At 40.7% G+C, this 19,552-nt stretch overlaps 1 protein-coding gene across 2 annotated transcripts in view; it reads right to left on the bottom strand.

Moving 5' to 3' along the window:
- Positions 1 to 12,182, bottom strand: part of ACVRL1 (activin A receptor like type 1) — a 138,044-nt gene extending 125,862 nt beyond the window's left edge. The window contains exon 1 of one of the 2 annotated variants that reach the window (XM_073614113.1): positions 11,778 to 12,182. The gene's annotated coding sequence lies outside the window, so the exon portion shown is untranslated. The remainder of the gene's footprint in view (positions 1 to 11,777) is intronic. The other variant, XM_073614112.1, reaches the window with a different exon arrangement.
- Between the last annotated feature and the right edge of the window lie 7,370 nt (positions 12,183 to 19,552).

Consider the following 19,552-nt stretch of genomic DNA (forward strand, 5'->3'; position numbering starts at 1 on the left):
GCAGGGCAATAACTTCTCCGCAGGATGTGGAAACCTTGCAAAAAGACCTGAACAAATTAATGGGGTGGGCGACTACATGGCAAATGAAGTTCAATGTAGAAAAATGTAAAATAATGCATTTGGGTGGCAAAAATATGAATGCAATCTATACACTGGGGGGAGAACCTCTGGGGGAATCTAGGATGGAAAAGGACCTGGGGGTCCTAGTAGATGATAGGCTCAGCAATGGCATGCAATGCCAAGCTGCTGCTAATAAAGCAAACAGAATATTGGCATGCAAAAAAAAGGGGATCAACTCCAGAGATAAAACGATAATTCTCCCGCTCTACAAGACTCTGGTCCGGCCACATCTAGAGTATGCTGTCCAGTTCTGGGCACCAGTCCTCAGGAGGGATGTACTGGAAATGGAGCGAGTACAAAGAAGGGCAACAAAGCTAATAAAGGGTCTGGAGGATATTAGTTATGAGGAAAGGTTGCGAGCGCTGAACTTATTCTCTCTGGAGAAGAGACGCTTGAGAGGGGATATGATTTCAATTTACAAATACTGTACTGGTGACCCCACAATAGGGATAAAACTTTTTTGCAGAAGAGAGTTTAATAAGACTCGTGGCCACTCATTACAATTAGAAGAAAAGAGGTTTAACCTTAAACTACGTAGAGGGTTCTTTACTGTAAGAGCGGCAAGGATGTGGAATTCCCTTCCACAGGCGGTGGTCTCAGCGGGGAGCATTGATAGCTTCAAGAAACTATTAGATAATCACCTGAATGACATACAGGGATATGTAATGTAATACTGACACATAATCACACACATAGGTTGGACTTGATGGACTTGTGTCTTTTTTCAACCTCACCTACTATGTAACTATGTAACCCGGCAACACTATGCTGTATAGTTACTTTAGGATACGTCCTCCAACCGAGTCACCAGGCCCCTCTCCAGACCAGCACGCTGCGTGATCCTTCCATGATGGGTCCTCCCCTGGGATCTCCTCGGTTGTCCAGCTTCTTCACTCTGGATAGACAGCTCAGGACCATTCCTCGGCTGCTGTGGTAGGCCCCAGACAAGCTTCTGGGCCCACCCATGTGCCAGAAAGGAGGACCACGAGATTGCTCTCTAACGCATAACTGTCGGCCAGGAGGGCCAGCAGGTGGCTGTAAAACGACCCCCACAATATGGCGTGTGTCCCATAAATACCCTCGCCCAGAATGCAACTCGGAGGACCACCTCCACTGAGTTGTCTCCGGGACAGAAGAGCATCCATACGCCTCGACACGTTGCCTCCCCAACACTGACCAGCGATAACAGCGACACCCACCGGTCAGTCTGGAAACACACACGTCAGCCAAGCTGGAACAGAGGCAAACCTAACCTTCCTAACGAACAAGTTACTAAATTTACCTAACATATGGTAGATCGCAAATCTACCAGCTCTACACATGAAAGACATGGGGCATATTAGAAGACTATGGAAAACTGTGGGTAACCCGCACGCAGACCATGGGTACACTGAACTGCACTCTCACTGCAGCCAAAGCAAAGCGTGGCACCGTCAAAGCGCCTTAAATGTCCAGAAGTGGACAGAGGAAGGAAAGAAGCCACGGAAAAAAGGGTGCTGCTCTCAATAACTAGACTGCCATGGGCACTAGCCATTAATATTCTGGTAAATATACCGTAATCATGCACTATTTCCCCCCAAAAATCTCTCTTTCTCTTCCTTGTAACCATTATCAACAGTATTTAGTTCTCAACAGGATTTTCCTGAATGTAATTGGCTCATTGCTTCCTCTAGAAGTCTACATAGATCTAGAGAGTAATTTACGGTAGTCTTTAAAGTAATACTAAAGTATAATTTTTTGAATCAGTGTTTTTTTTTAATGTGGCTATTGCTATGTGCAGGCAGCCTATGCTACACTATGGAGATGCAGCAGCTGTACGAACACAGCCGCAGGTCCTAATTTGACAGGCATGTGGATGCAGGTGTATGGCCCCTGAACATTGACAGTGTGCATTCAGGGCCACTCACCCACACCTGCACACCTATCAAATTAGGACCTGCGGCAGTGTTTATACAGAGCTGCATCCTCGTAGAGTAACAGCTGGCTCCTGCCACACAAACAGCTCATTCCCACTGTATGGGCCAGAGAACGTGTGTGAATGAGCCCTTCATTTTTTTACCGTTTTTTACAATTATTTTACATTTTTATTTTTTTAAATTATATTTTACATTTTTTTTTTTACAATTTTTAAACTCATCTTTTAACTATTTTTTTTTTAATTTGTTATTATTTTTTTAAATAGTTTTTTATGCTGTTAGGGGGGACTTTGGTGAGATATCAGGGGTCCAAACAGACTCCTGACATCTCACCTTTGAGACAGAGAAAGGAATTGTGGACACAGATCCTTTAATTCCTTTCCCTGTAGCCTCCGCTACACGAAAGATGAATGAACAGAAGACAGAGGCCCCTTTTCATTTATAAATTGAAGTATAGTAAACACAGTTTATTATACTCAGTTATGAATGGACACAGGAGTAATTAGAACCGAGCACTCACTGTTCCCATTCAAAAAAGGAAGGGATTGGTAACTACATATTCACTGGCCCCTCCCTGCACTCTCCATTCTGACACAGCCCTGTACTTGTGGCAGCTGGAAGGAGAAGGAAGGCGGCAGCGGTGTGGGAAGGAGCGGGGGCACACGGGGGGAATCAGAAGCAGGCAGACCAGGGAGGGGGATCAGTACTGGGGAAGCAATTACAGGAAGGATGCCCTGTGTCTGTGTCTCTCCCTGCAGCAGCTGAAAGCCAGCGGGAGGGAGAGAGACTGGTTTTCAGCTGCTGCAGGGAGCTGCACAGGGCATGCTTTTGTAATTGCCCCTCCCTCTGCACTGATTCTTCCTGCTGTTCGGGCCCCCCTGTGTGCCTGGGCCCCCTACATGAGGACTGGTGGTGGTCACCCCCCCCCCCCCCCCCTATCGGTCAGCCCTGGCTAAAAAGTCATTAAATGCACATGCACTCCTGAGCTGGGCTGTGTGTGTCCATAGACACACAGCGCCAGTAAGCCATGCCCCCACTCCCCCCTCACAGGAGTTTGACTGATAGCAGGAGGAGTCTACATCTCTTGCTGCCCTCAGTGTCTCCTGTGAAAGCAGGAAGTGAGAGGGAGGTGCTGCAGCCAAGACAGCACTGGAGCGGTCACAGGAGCCAGGTAAGTTTTGACCTTTGAACCACTTTAATTTACTACACTATCTATTTACTAATGCTAGCAGCATAAGGATTAAAAAAAGTCAATGTTGATTGAGAGAGATCAGTTCCACTTTAAATTATCCCCAGTGGTCTAAGAAAATTCCTTTCCTGATCCTGTATACCTTTTTGCCCTTGCTGATTATGTTTTTCAATTGATTTTTGTTATTCTTTTTAAAATTCCGGTCTGTCTCCTGCATTCCACTGTTCATTTTGGTTGGCACAACCTCTGCTCATTGTTTTAATCTTGATTTTATGATACATGCTGACTGTAACCTATGCCTGTTGTATGTTCTTGACTGTTGATTTGTGATCTCATCCACATGTTAGCAGTTGCCAGTGAGAACTTGAGGATTGCAAACTGAGAGTATCACATGGCAAACCCCATAATCTAATTGCAGGCATTCCTTAGAGCAGTGATAGAACCTTGGCACCCCAGATGTTTTGGAACTACATTTCCCATGATGCTCATGCACTATGCAGTGTAGTTGAGCATCATGGGAAATGTAGTTCCAAAATATCTGGGGTGCCAAGGTTCACCATCACTGCCTTAGAGGAACTGAAGACACCTACTGGTGACAAGAAGTCTACTCAACTACAAAAAAAAACCTCTAAATCTGGGTATACACTAATTTTTTTTTTCATTCAATGAGTGGGTTGAATGAAAAAAAAAACTCACAAATTCCTGCATCTACCCTAGCAATGTGGATGCAGGAATCTCCTTTGTTGCGCTGTTGTATTAATGCACTAATCAATTGGCTGCAGTGGCTAATCGAATGCTGGTTTTACAGCAGGACTGTTCAACAGAAACCGGTCATTAGGGCTACACATGGATCAAAATTTGCCTGCTTCCTGCTTTAATATCTTGGTATACTAACATTTCTCATAGATTTTCAGTAAATTGTTGTGATCTAAAGAGAAATATACATATTTATATTTTATATTTAAACAAAAGGAATACATAAAATATCCGGGATAAGTATAAGTCACTATGTAAAAGAAGCTAGATGTTAAATATAAAAATATGTATTTTAACAAAGTGAAATTTGGCACCTTGTGGGGGAAGCGGGTACCTGGTTTTGACAGATACCCACTCCCACATCCTGCTGAGTTTGCCACGGCGAACTCAGCTGCAAGTTCGGCCCTCGTTGAAGCCGGCCCCTTGAGATAGCGCAGCGCGATTCTAGCATTCGCAGTAGGATACTGGCTGTGAAGCTGCAAGGCTTCACTGCAGGTTTTCCTTACCCAAGATGGCGGCACCAGCACCCGGGAGCCGATCAAGAATCAGCTTGAGTGAGGACATTGCGGGATCCCTGGACAGGTAAGTTCCCTAATAGTAAAAGTCAGCAGCTACAGTATTTGTAGCTGATGACTTTTCATTTTTTGTTGGGAGAGCTGGAGCTCCGCTTTAAGGTGATTTTTTATTTTATTTTATGATAATATAATGAAGCATAAATATTGGCGTTCTTTTGAACTGGGTTAAGCTGGTAATAAACTGGTAGACTTTTAAACATACATTTATTGTAGTTTTACATTGGATTCGCCCATCTGAGGAGGGCTGCATTCGTCATGCATTCGGGATGCTTCTATGTCAGTTTTCTGCCACTGCAATTCTACGCATAGAACCACATATTGTATACACAGTACATGATCCTCTCAGAACTTTGAAACATATAGAAATCCTAAATATAATGCTGTTTTCATATGACTTTCATTTATGAGTTCATATAACGCTTTTACAATATACAGTAGTAGTAAATATATAACTTTATGGACAGCGTGTTGTGGTGTGCTATCTTACAAAACATAGTTCAGGCATGTGTGATCTGGAGTGTTGCAAGCCCATTCAACATGAATGCTTTGCCTTAATGCAACACACCAGACCGCAATGGTGTGAATGTGCCCTTATGCTGTGAATATTTCATATATGGCTGGTTTCACCCACAATGCATGTTAACGTGCTGTATATGTGCATTATCATTAGTTTGAATGGCACTGCAAAGCAGTGGCGGCCCGTCCATAAGGGGCACACGGGCGCCGCACCCCCTCCAGGCAGTCACAAAAAAAAAAATTTAAACTGGCCCTTTAAAAAGAAAATACAAAAAAAGTTCCTTAAGTGCACTGTGTTTGAACGCCGGACAGAGTGCACTATGGGAAGTGCCACGTCTATGCAATCACGAGATTGCAGATGCGGCGCTTCATTTGCGGACTTTTGTCCCGCCTTGCGGCGCTTTCCGAAGCGCCGAGTAGCTTCCGTCCGGCGCTCGTAGTATCTATTACTACGGCTGGGCGGTTTGATTGACATCTGAGTTTGATGTCACTTCCTGTTTTCTCTCTCCCATTGCGCCCGAGAGAGAGAAAACCGGAAGTATGAGGAGCAGACTCCTCCATCGCAGCTGCCGTGCCAGTGGAAGGTGACACCAACACAGCAAGGTAAGTACCACCAGGGCCGCTGATAGGGCAGTACAAACCGACCCTGTTGTACCGGGCCTGGCTCCACAAGGGGGCCCGGCAGCATTACAGTTAATTTCTGCATGTTAAAGAAAGTGTTACATTGCTGCTGGGGGTGCTGACTTTGCTAAGCTATGGCTGTACTGAGTGTTACAGAATGTAACAAAGTACAGCCATAACAAAGTCAGCACCCCCAGCAGCCATGTAACACTGTGACAGAGCACCTGCTGACTCTGCTGCCTGTGTGATTTTTATGCTGATGATCATAATACACAGTGAGGCACTACTTTACACTTGCATTTTGGGGGCAGTAAACATGTGCAGCTGAACTGTGTTTCCCCCCCCCCACCACCACACCCCTTTAACCCCTTTCCCACCCAGTGATGTACTGGAATGTCGCTAGACTGGAAGGGTAATATCTAGGTCATTGCTGCAGCAATGATCATGATATTTTTTAGCCCCAGTGATTTTGTACAAAGTATAAGTAATCCTAGTGGCAGGATTACTGGTAGAAGTCACTGGGTTACTTTTATAGGTGGCAGAAGGGGGTCCCTCCTTCCTCCTGCTACCACCTTTACCAAGCTCTCCCAGTCCCAAGCGATTGGGGAGCCCAGTAAGGGTGCGACCAGCAGCATTCGGTTCCTGGGACACAGTGAGAGGAACTGATGTTGTCCCCCCCCCCCCACTGTGTGACGTCAGAAACCAGAATCGGTGAGGGTTTTATCATTTCTGGTTTCTGTCTTGTGTGACCAAGCCATCACCGGTTTGAGCAAGCATCTGATCAAACTGATTTTGGTTTGTTCAGATGCTTTGGAGGCCAGAGGAGAGACATAGGGTGTAAGAGACCCCAGACCTCTCCATAAAGAGGACCTGTCATGGCCCATGCTATCGGAAGGGATGTTGTTCATCCCTTCTGATAGCAATAAAAGAGATTTAAAATAATGTAAAGATACAGTGTAAAAACAAAGTAATAAAATTAATAATAAAATTAAAAAACTTTTTAAAGCTCCCGTTCCCTCATGCTCTTGCTCAGTTGTGAAAGTTCATGTTGGTCCCGCATGCATATGAAAATGGTGACAAACCTGCATTTTGGGGCCCGGTGTGGGGTCGAGAGTGGGGTTGAAGGGGGCCCCATCGGGTACGCTGTATGGGGCCCCATCATTTTTAACAGCAGCCCTGAGTACCGCTGTGCTCCCGCGGAGAAGGGGGGGTTTGATGTGACACAAGCTGCATTTAATGGGACACAGGCTGCATTTAATGTGGCACAGGCTGCATTTAATGGGACTCAGGCTGCATTTGAGGTGACACAGGCTGCATTTTATGTGACACAGGCTGCATTTTATGTGACACAGGCTGCATGTAAGGAGGGACTCCGCTGGGAGCACCTGATGTAAGAACGGACTCTGCTGGGGACACCTGATGGCATCTGGTGGCAGGCGACATGGCTAGTGACACGCTTAGGGCTCCCACTGATTCTGCATTATGGTGAGTTGAATGATTTCATTTTATATTACAATGTAATAATAGAAATAATGCGCTTCAATCATTCTGACACCATAACAACCATGGTGCTGGGATTATTGAAGTGCTAACAGCAGGTGTTTGGAGTATCTTTATCGGCTGATTGTTAAACTTTCTAGAATACACATATTTCTATTGTTGTGTAGGATCTGGGCCTGCTGTCCCTCCATCCCTCTCTCCCTCTCCCTCCGTCCCTCATTCATCTCAGACTTTAACCACACCACCTTAGAGCCACGCCCATTATTTCGCTGAAACCATGCCCATTTTCACCAAGTGGGGGGGTCAAAAAGGAAGGGCGGGGTCTAGCGCCCCCCCATCCTAAAACTTCACCAGCCGCCACTGCTGCAAAGCATGTATGTGAGTTTTCATGAATTACCATGAGCTGTGTTATCCCAAAGAAGTGTAGGCATGTTTTGTGCTATGTTAGGCTCATTATTGGAAAAAAGTGAATGGACTGCTTTATCGCAATGCACACCAACACAAAAAAAAAGAGAAAAGTATAGTAACACACTATAGGTGTTAATTACACCATTCTGTCATTAGCTGCTTTCTATTAATAAGATAGAGCCTTAAAACATTTGGGGATGTTGCCACTAAAGTGAGTCACCCTGGTTTAAAATGAAAAGGAATAAAGCGCTAGAAGATAGAAATATGAATAGTGATTGTTACAGATGATATAAGTTCACGCTGAGAATGGGCTAACTATGAATAAATGCCAATCTTATGGGAGCTTCATTAGAGAATACATCAGTGGTGGTCAACTTTCTTGAGAGACAGCAGAGGTACAACAGGTTATAGTCAAAGACTATGAGCATGATACAAGAGATGGTCAGAGGTTGCAAACATGATAAAAGACATGGCCAGAGATTGCAGACATGATACAAGAGATGATCATAGACTGCAGATATGATACAAGAGATGATCAGTGACTGTAGACATGATACAAGAGATGGCCAGAGATTGCAGACATGATACAAAAGATGGTCAGAGATTGCAGACATGATACAAGAGATGGTCAGAGATTGCAGAAATGATACAAGATGGTCAGAGATTGCAGACATGTTGTAAGAGATGGTCAGACACTGTCAACATAACATAGGAGATGGAAAGAGAATGAACATGCTGCATGAGACTGTCAGAGACTGTGAACATGCTATAGGAGTTTTTGGAGACTGGGGACATGTTTCAGAATGGAGATATATTACATGAGGCTGCTGAAAATCAGCATTGTAACAGGGAAACAGGGACACAGATTAGTGTCCGCAGGGGTCCTTTTTGTGTGGCCCTCAGGCCTCAGGTTGGGCACCAGGGATGAATGCTTTCGTTGCTCTTTATACAGTCAGTCTCTTTACTTGCTTGTTTTCTATCTATACATATGTTTATTTGCATTTTCCCATTTGAATGTTAGTACAGTTTAATTTGTAGGAATGTATCTGGATGGTTGAAATACATTGTTCAATTCTTGACTGTCCTGTATGTATAGAGACTGATCTAATGTGCCCATTTGGGAAGCGTTGTATTGAGTGTAAGCAAACATTTCACATTCTCTGGTTGTTCAGGCAGTGTCTATATGTATTTGGCAAAACTTTATACTGGTATTCCAAATTTACTTTACATTAACAACCAGGCTTACCCCCTTGACCTGCATGAAGTGCGCTTGAGGGGTACAGACTTGTTTACATTTAGCTATGACAGCTATGAATCCCATCACTGGTCACATATAAAAGAAAATATTGTGAATTTGTAAATTTTACCAACTGTAAATTGGTTAGTCTGTAATGTGCAGATATGTATAACGTAATAAGTAAGTAATACATAGTTGAGTCTGACAGATTATATAAAGTAGTCGATATCCACCTGCGACTTCATTAAGAAACTGCAATCATACGCATTTACAATGAAGCTAGTTATAGTAAAAACCTCTTAAAATCCCCAAAAAATTGTTTCATAATTACTATTTTAAATTGATGTTAATCTGTGATAGGAAATTAACACAAGCTGATCTATGGACTCTCAAAAGTACTCAAACTGGTAACTGAGCAACACCAATATAAGGAACATATATTGACCCGCACATACTCATGCTTTATTGTTAAATCTCACCTTAACCCCTTGACGCCGACATCACACAAATATGCGGCCCCACTAGACTGGGCTTTTTTCCGTGGGGCAAAATGTTTTCGAATCTCCCTTTGTATTGGGATCGCTCTCCCAGCACAGAGACTGGGGTCTCACCTGGAGCCCCGGGCCCTGTACTAACATTTAGGACCCAGAACACCCGATTCCAGGTCACACGATTGCTGTCATAGCCTCTGATTGGTTACCACAGTGATCAGTCACTGTGAAGCCCACCTCCATGTTCTCTCTCTCTGTGAATGGAGGAGAGAGATACACCGTATCACTCTCTTTCCTTGCAGAGTGAAAAAAAAGTATATGTAAAAAAAAATAAAATAATAATAATAAAATAAAATTTTAAAAAATAAAAAAAAAACCTAGATCAAGGTTTGATGTAGGTCAGTGCCAGGGTTAGTGTTTGGGTCAGGGTCAAAGGTCAGGGTCAGTATTTTTTAGAGAGGATTCTTTTTTTACTTTTTTTTTAAATAGTCAGTTAGGGATTGTCAGTTAGGGGTTTATTTATTAAACTGAAGCATGCAAAATTTGATGCAGCTCTGCATAGAAACCAATCAGCGTCCATTTTTTTGTCAATGCTTAATTGAACAAGCTGAAGATAGAAGCTACCATGCACAGCTGCACCAGATGTTGCACTCTCCAGTCTTAGTAAATCACCGTGTTAGTGTGTTTTAAGTGGGATATAAAAAAAAGCAAAATGCACACTATTGTTTCTGGGCTATACTACCAATACAAACAACAACTAACATAGTAACATAGACATATGTGGTATTGCTGCGATCGTCAGGAGAAGGAGAATTTATTTTGAGGTATTCTTTGGTGGAAGGTTATATGGTAGTAGCAAGAAATATACAGCTAAATTTAAAAAAATGAAATATCCATCACCATTTACCACCAATGAAAGCCCAATTTGTCCTGCAAAAACAAGGTATAATCCACCTGGATGCACAAAGTAGTTGTACGGTTTTACAAATACATGTCAAAGTTGCAAAACTGTGCTTAGGCATTAACATTTGTTATGGGGTTAATATCACATATTGTTAATGATTTCCTTTTCTAATTAGTGTTTTAAAATGATGTCGACCTGCAATGGTCTAGAAATCAGCTTGTGTTAATTTGCTATCGCAGCTCAACACATTTTAAAACACTAATTAGAAAACGAAATCATTAACAATATGTGATATTATGGTGAGATTTAACAATAAAGTGTGGGTCAGTATATGTTCCCTATATTGGTGTTGCTCAGTTACCAGTTTGTGTACCATTGATAGCAAATTGACACAAGCTGATTTCAGGACTATCAATGGTGCACAAACTGGTACCTGAGCAACACCAATATAGCGAACATATACTGACCCACACTTTATTGTTAAATCTCACCATAATATCACATATTGTTAATGATTTCATTTTCTAAGTAATATTTAAAAATTATGTTGATCTGCGATAGCAAATTGACACAAGCTGATTTCTGAACTATCAATGGTACACAAACTGGTACCTGAGCAACACCAATATAATGAACATATACTGACCCACGCTTTATTGGTAAATCTCACCATAATAGCACATATTGTTAATGATTTAATTTTCTAAGTACTATTTTGAAATGATGTTAATCTGCGATAGCAAAGTGCCACAAGCTGATTTTTGGACTATCAATGGTACAAAAATTGGTAACTGAGCAAAATCGATATAAGGAATATATATTGACCCACACATACTCATGCCTTATTGTTAAATCCCACTATAATATCACATATTTTTATTGGTTTAAATTTTCAAATTATTATTTTAAAATTATGTTGATCTGCGATAGCAAATTATCACAAGTTAATTTCTGGACTATTAATGGTACACAAACCAATAACTGAGCAACACCAATATAAGGAACATATTGACGTACACACGCTTTATTGTTAAAGCCCACTGTAATATCACATATTGTTACAATCAAGTCATGTACTATAGAACTTATCACAGCTGACAGTTTAGGTGGGAGGTCAGAGGATTTGAAAAGAGTGACCAGTGACCTAGGGCAACAACTAAGGGCAAAGTGCTCTCCACTGGGGATGAAGAGAAAGCGATAAATTCGTTTTCAACTACATAGAAAAAGATGTTCCAATTCAAAAAAAAAAAAGTTTTATTTCTATAATATTCTAATTGCTTATTCAAACCAGCGTACTGCTTTGAAGCATTGCATAAATAAAGGAAAATACACAATAGAATAGGAGCATTAATGAGATCTCCAGCCAAGCAGCCAGCAGATAGTTCCAGGCGGTGTGTTATCATGTCTGTCTAATCTCTCCCCACATTAAAATCAAGACCAGACTGAATTTAGAGGGCAGCTGTCTTCTGTACAGTCTAAAACAGAAAGGCAGAAGGTTCTACAGAATTTAAAAAAAAAAAGAATGTTTCTTATGTCAACTTTACCTGCACAGAGCTTCAGGTGAGAATGGGACTTGGAGGCAGATCATTAAAACGCCTTATTCATCCCTTCAGACGTTTTTCTCCTTAGCTTTCGTCTAGGACTCTCCTTCCATCAGCCTCCTCTTTCAGCTGGAAGTTTCTTTCAGTGCCTGCTTATGGTTTTGATTATAACTATGCACACCCGCGTCATGGCTTTTTAATGTCTTTAGTTTCCTCTCTCTAAAAACAGTCTTTTTTTCTGGCTACCAATCCCAGCACTTCCTGTTGGTCTTTTTTTTTTTTTTGTTAAATACAGGATGCAACACATGACACAGTTCCCTTTTCAGAAATCCAGCTACTGATGTGAAAGCTCAAAGTAAATGGATTAATGAAAAGTGACAGAGGTCCTGAAGCTGCCATTTATCCCCACAATGTTCAATTTCAAGAGAGATCTGCATTACAAGTGGCATGTATGCGACTTTGGTTAGCATACTCTGAGATTTACCATATTTCAGGAGTTCACCAAAGGCTTTGCAAAACACAGATGAGATGTATCACTCTTCAATTCCACTGTCACTTTACTAGCTGATACAGAAGAAAACTACATTTAGGCATAAGACACAGAGGCATGTTTAATGCCGCAGTTGAGAAATCTGACTTTTTTTTTACAGCAGAATTATTTTGTGCGATTGCAGGAAATTATAAAACAATAGCTGCAAAATTAATTTTGTGGGATTTAGCACACAGTAATATGCTTACAGTGGGAAAATACATAGCAAGTCCATAAATTTGCAATTAAATTTCTTGCACATTCTAGTCAATGGTGGTGATTAATCACGCTAGGCAATGCAACAAAATCACTCCGTAGTGAGATTAGGCGCTATGTATCCAAGCAATTAAAAACTCTCCTTGCATTCATATAAAGAGAAAAGTACAAAATGTAAATAATGAACATCCAGAGTGGAGACACCGTAATATAGGAACATTGTTACCGGCCAAATCACCAGGTGAAAAAAAAGCTACATATTAAAAAAAGCCATCACATATAAGGATTGGTAAACTGCAGACTATTAAGGCCTCATGCACACTGCACGTTTTTTGACGTTTTTACAGCAGCTGTTTTTGGCTGTAGACGTTTAATTCTACAGTCATTAAACTCTCCATCATGTTATCCTATGTGTCCATGCACACATAGGCTGTTATCAGCAGTTTTGGGCAGTGGCATTTTTGAGCAGTAAAAAAACAAAACAAAACAAAACTAGTGGGTTCTGAGAGATGTTTTTCAGTTGTAAAAACGCTCTAACGCTAATAAATGTCGATAAATGCTCAAAAACGTCGCTCACCGGCGCTTTTTAACTTTTCCGATCCATTGAAAAAAAATGTAAAAAAATTTTCTTTAAAAAAAAATAGCTAAAACGCTAACCTGGAAAAACACTAATAAACAATAAAAAACGCTATTGCAAAAATGTTATCTGTAATGAAGAATGTCCCATGATGTACAAGGTGCTGGATTTAGTTACATTAGTTATCTGTAGTTACATTAGTTATCTGTAATGAAGAATGTCCCATGATGTACAAGGTGCTGGATTCTGTAAAAAATCTTCCCTGCAGGGCTACCCTATCCTCTTCCTGCTGATGAACGTTAGTTGCGGTAGGGGTTACCAACTTCGTGTCTCTGGGCTCAGCTGCACTAAAGGTTATGCAAAAGGGACACACCCCTTCCTGCCCTCTTCTCCTTTGAGAAACGTTCTCACTGAGTACACTGCCTGAAACATGACCTGTGAATGGAGGAGAGAATCCCAAGAGTGAACAGACTCTGCCCCATTCACAGATCATGTAATCGGTGAAAGAACCTTTCTCAATAGAGGAGAGGGCAGGAGGTGGTGTGTCCCTGCTGGGGCACCTTTAGTGCAGCTAAGTCCAGAGAACCAGAGCTGTTAACCCCCACAGTGCCAGAAGTTCAGCAACAGGAAAAGGACAGGGCGGCCCTGAAATGAAGATTTCTAGGAACCTTATTCCAGGCAAAGTGACAGAATCTATGCAAAGCAGCCCCCGGCCTACAATACATACACTATATTGCCAAAAGTATTGGGGCACCTGTCTTTACATGCACATGAACTTTAATGGCATCCCAGTCTTAGTCCATAGGGTTCAATATTGCTTTGTGCATTGGTGCCCAGTCATGTTGGAACAGGGAGGGGCCATCCCCAAACTGTTCCCACAAAGTTGGGAGCATACCAATGTCTTGGTATGCAGCCACCTTAACAGTTCCCTTCACTGGAACTAAGGGGCCAAGCTCAACCCCTGAAAAACACCCTCACACCATAATCCCCCCTCTACCAAATGATTTGGACCAGTGCACAATACAAGGTCTATAAAGACGTGGATGAGCGAGTTTGGGGTGGAGGAACTTGACTGGCCTGCACAGAGTCCTGACCTCAACCCAATAGAACACCTTTGGGATGAATTAGAGCGGAGACTGTAAGCCAGGTCTTCTTGTCCAACATTAGTGCCTGACCTCACAAATGCACTTCAGCAAGAATGGTCAAACATTCCCATAGACACACTCCTAAACCTTGTGGACAGCCTTCCCAGAAGAGTTGAAGCTGTTATAGCTGCAAAGGGTGGGCCAACTTAATATTGAACCCTATGGACTAAGATTGGGATGCCATTAAAGTTCATGTGCGTGTAGAGGCAGGCGTCCCAATACTTTTGGCAATATAGCGTATACTCAGCTGCTAGCATTCCCCATCTCTCCTTTCTCCATTGTAGATGGAACTAAAATCTCAAGTGTTAGATGCTAGGAGGAGGGAAGACGCCATTTCTTTGTTCATATGGCAGTGCTTGGACCTTGTTACTGGCTGCTAGACCTGAGCGCTGTCATATATATAGTGCTCATATGTTACCCTATACTTAGCACTGGGTATTTTTTTCAGCTGAACAAGCGGAAAGCAGGTAGCATTGGCAAGATAAGTATCAGTGGGTGGGAAAGCCCTTTTACATAAACATTGTCATTTTGCCATAAACAGCCACTCGTCTCTTGCAAGCTTAGTTCCAAGAAAAGTTACTAAATACACAGATGAAATATACATTTTCCTTGTCAAAAGAAGTTTATTGAGTATACAATGTTATAAAGATACATAAAGTAAGTTTACAAGGATCTATAAAGTAAGCTCATTGTTTTACAGTAGGGTTTATATAGGTAAATATCATGAAATTTCAAATATTAAACATTGGGTTCACGCAAACCTAAATTAAAGATATATATCATTTCCTTAGTTACTTTTGTAGGTATTTAAATGATTTATACCTACTATACATATTGTTTACAAGTAGAGTGTATATAGGTCAAATAAATTCTGATAATGAGCTTTAATCGTAAGGTGGAGAAAAGGAAAGAGAAAGAAGAAAAAGGGTTGAAAAGTAGCGGTATGGTCCACAAGGTTGTCCCGCTCGTCAGTTTATTATTCTTTTTGGTTCTCTTTGAAGCCTTAGAATGGGTGTCTCTGTAAGTCATTTAATCTGTTACCATGGCAACAGGACAGAGTCATTGAAATTTGACAGGAACTGTTGTTTTATCCAAGGATGCCAAAGTTTTTCAAATTTTGGAATTTGATTTTGATCGATGGCTACCATCTTAGCATGGGACATTGTATTATTCATTCTGTGAATTGTTTCTGCTAGTACCAATGTAGGAGATTTCCATGCCTTGGCCACTGTTTGTTTTGCAGCCATTATTAGTTGGATCATAAGTTTGAATTGAGAGAGTGTTAACCATTCCGGTTTTAGATTAAGTAAAGTTAAATATGGATCTGGTTGTATTATTTTTTTAAATATTTTAGATGCAATCACGAAGACTTCCTTCCAGAAGGTTTGGATTACTGGGCACGTCCACCATATGTGTAAATATGTGCCTATTTCTGGGCATCCTCGAAAACAAAGAGTTGAGGTATTAGGTGAATATTTTGCCACTCTAGCGGGTACAAGGTACCAGCGAGTTAGGACTTTATAATTTGTCTCCAGTGCTAAGATGTTGGGTGAAGATGACTTAGATGTGAGCCATATGTTAGACCAGTCCGTGTCTTCTAAAGTTCGTCCCAGGTCCTCCTCCCACCTCTGAACGTAAGAGGGTCTATTAAGATTTGGTACTCCATATAATTGATTATAAAGTGATGAAATTGTACCTTTAGCAAATGGATCTTTTGTACAGATTGATTCAAAAATGGATAATTGGGATAATGGTGTATCCCCCTTTAGGAATGGTGTATAGAAATTTTTGATTTGGAGATATCTAAATATCTCAGAGTTTGGTAGATCATATTTTTCTCTAAGCGATGGGAATGAAAGGAATGATTTAGATGCTATGAAGTCATTTAGTGTCTGAATGCCTGATGTTGTCCAAGCTTTAAAAGAATTTGGGTAGATCCATGCCGGATAAAAGGCCGGATTCCTGATAAAAGAAAGGAGAGGATTGTGTGGAGATTGTAACTGATATTTGGTTTTTAGTTTATCCCAGAGAGATAAGAAGTGTTTAGTTATGGGATTATGAATTTTAAAGCGGTCTTTAGGATCAAGCCATAATAAATTTGATATTAATAGAGGGTCATTTTCTGAAGCCTCTATAAATACCCATAATGGGATTTCCTGTTTTGCATGGTATTTGGACAGACTGGCCAAATGTGCCGCTCTGTAGTAGTTAGTAAAATTAGGGTATCCCAGGCCTCCTTTATTTTTGGGAAGATGTAGTGTGTGTATAGGTATACGTGGTTTAGAAGAGCCCCATATAAACGAAGTTGCTCTTTTTTGTACTATTCTCAAAAAATAGGAAGGAATTGGAATAGGGAGGACTCTGAATAGATAAAGCAATTTGGGTAGAATAGTCATTTTGATTGCATTAATCTTCCCCATCCAGGATAAAGGAAGTTGCGACCATTGTTTTATTAGATTTGTGATCTGTCTTAATACAGGAGGATAATTGGTTGAGAATAAGTCAGAATGAGAGGCTGTTAAATGAATTCCAAGATATGAGATTGATTTTTCTGCCCATGTGAATGGGAGTGCAGCCCTAGCCGGGATCAATTCCATGTTTGTGAGTGAAATATTAAGCACTAGGCATTTCTTAGGATTAATCATAAGGCCGGATAGGGCTGCAAATCCATCAAGAGCTGGTATTAAGTTAGGACCAGAGACCTGTGGTGATGATAGAAAAAGTAATATATCGTCTGCAAATATACATAATTTGTGTGTAATACCTCCTACTTCGATGCCAGTTATAGTTTGGTTTGTTCTGATATATTGGGCCATGGGTTCGAGTATAAGGGCAAATAATAAGGGAGATAATGGGCAACCCTGTCGGGTACCTCTTTCGATATTAAAGGCTTCAGATTTGTATCCAGCATATTTTATATACGCTTTGGGTTTATTATATAATGCTTTGATCCATGTTAAAAAGTGGGGTCCAAAACCCCATTTTTGTAATGAATATTGCATATATTGCCAGGATACTGTGTCAAATGCCCTCTTAATATCGAGAGATAGAAAACATAAAGGGATTTTCTGTTTTTTAGCAATATGTGCCAATAACACTGCCCTGCGTATATTATCGCCTGCCTGTCTATTTGGCATGAAGCCTACTTGATCTCTATGTATTAATTTTCCTATAATGCTATTGAGGCGTTTTGCTATTATTTTTGCTAATAATTTAATATCGAGGTTTAACAGAGAGATAGGCCGATAATTCACACAGGAAGTGTCATCAGAAAGGGGTTTTGGGATCATACAAACAATTGCCATTAGTGTTTCTTGCCGAAAAGAATGTCCATCTAGAAGTTTGTTAAAAGTTTCAGTGAGAATGGGAGAGAGTATTTCTGAGAATGTTTTATAGTATAAAGCCGAGTAGCCGTCTGGGCCTGGTCTTTTGTTAAGTTTTAGGTCTTTTATGGCGTTAGCAACTTCATCTATAGTTATAGGCTCATCCAAACTGCTTTTTGATTCTGAGATAACTCAGGTAAGGTTATTTTTGAGAAGAAGGATTCAGCCTCTGTAGGATTAAATTCATTGTTTGTCTTGTATAAAGTTGCGAGATGTGAGTGAAATTTATGGACTATTTTAACTGGATTACAAGTGTAAACATTTTTTGATAATTTCAAACGTATTGGTTTGAAAGATTTGTTAGTTGAATTTAATGCCCAAGCCAAATATGTACCTGGTTTGTTTGTATTCATGTAGAAATTGTGTTTGGAGCGTTTGAGGGATTTATCAACTGACTCAGTGAGAAATAGATCGTATTCCAATCTAGATTTTTCCAGATGAGATTTTGTACTCTGAGATGGATTATCTTGAAAAGATATGTAGGCTGCATTAAAATTGAGTTCTAGTTTTTTTGCTAGATTTTTGCGTTCCCGTTTAAATAGTGCCATTTGTCTTTGTATTGTACCGCGCAAGACAGGCTTATGAGCTTCCCACAGTGTTATTGGGGAGATGTCTGTTGTATTATTAATTGATATGTATTCCTTTAAAGCTTGTTCAATGGCCATCTGATGTAGTGGGTGTTTGAGCATTATGTCCGGTAAGTACCACGTTGGGTCATGCGCTTTTGGTATGGCTGAGGCTATAGTAGTGTATACTGCATTATGGTCAGACCACGGAATCGGAATTATATCTGATGCAATAATTTCTGGTATCATTCCTATTGTTAGAAAAATATGATCTATTCTGGTGAAGGTTTGATGAGGGTGCGAGAAATAAGTGAATTTCTTTTTCATTGGGTTACTTTCTCTCCATGAATCTACCAGATTGTATTTGGAAAGAAGTTGAGAAATCTAGAGGTTATTTTGGATGGTGTAAAAGGTGATTTATCTAGAAATGGGAGGAGGACCTGGTTCGAATCCCCACACATTATCACTGTTCCTATTTTGTGTGTATTAATCACTTGTAATATATGTGAGAGGAATGGTGTAGGTTGTTTGTTAGGAGTTAGGAGTAGTAGGAAATCACCGTGATTGCTGTATCCATTATATAACCCATGAGTATCAGGTATCTACCTTCTGGGTCTTTAATTTCTGATGATAAGGTGAATGGTGTGGATCGGTGAAATGCAATTAGAGTTCCCCTTTGCTTGGTACAGGCAGAAGCCGTGTAAATTTGTTGATAAAAAGGAGAAATATATTTAGGAGTAGAATCTTTGGTGAAGTGTGTTTCTTGGAGGCATACTATGTGAGCCTTCTTGTTATGGAAAGTACGGAAGGCTTTGGTCCTTTTTTGAGGGACATTTATTCCCTGAACATTCAGGGAAAGTATATTCAGTGGTGCCATGGCAATAGATCAAATAGTTTTGACTTACTTTTTGTTATGCAGAGCTGACTGCGCAGATCAACCTGTGTGGACTGAAGAGATGAATAGATAGAAAAGAAACCAGTGAATTCTGGAGTAAAGAGTAAACAAAAAACATATGAGATTAGATGATACATTGTATAAATTATTTTTTGCAAGTAATCACAATTTACCCGTGAAAGAGAATAAATATCTCTCTCAGGGGAATAAGTGCCTTCGTCACACTCCCACATAATATGGTTGGGAGAATGAGGAGGGCTAATGGGGGTACACGGATCTTCCGCTTACAGGAGAGAAGTGCTATGTCAAAAGACATCAAAATGATGTTTCATTAGTTGGAGTGCAGAATATAGTTTTTGTTGAAATTATTTATTCCAGGGTGGTTGTATATGGTTAGTCTTGCCCTAGGCTAAATAATTCAGTTAGAAAGGTACTGTTAATAACTTTGGTATTGATGAAGATAGTTT

Source organism: Aquarana catesbeiana, linkage group LG02 (genome assembly GCF_042186555.1).
Source record: "Aquarana catesbeiana isolate 2022-GZ linkage group LG02, ASM4218655v1, whole genome shotgun sequence".
Classification (NCBI taxonomy): Eukaryota; Metazoa; Chordata; class Amphibia; order Anura; family Ranidae; genus Aquarana; species Aquarana catesbeiana.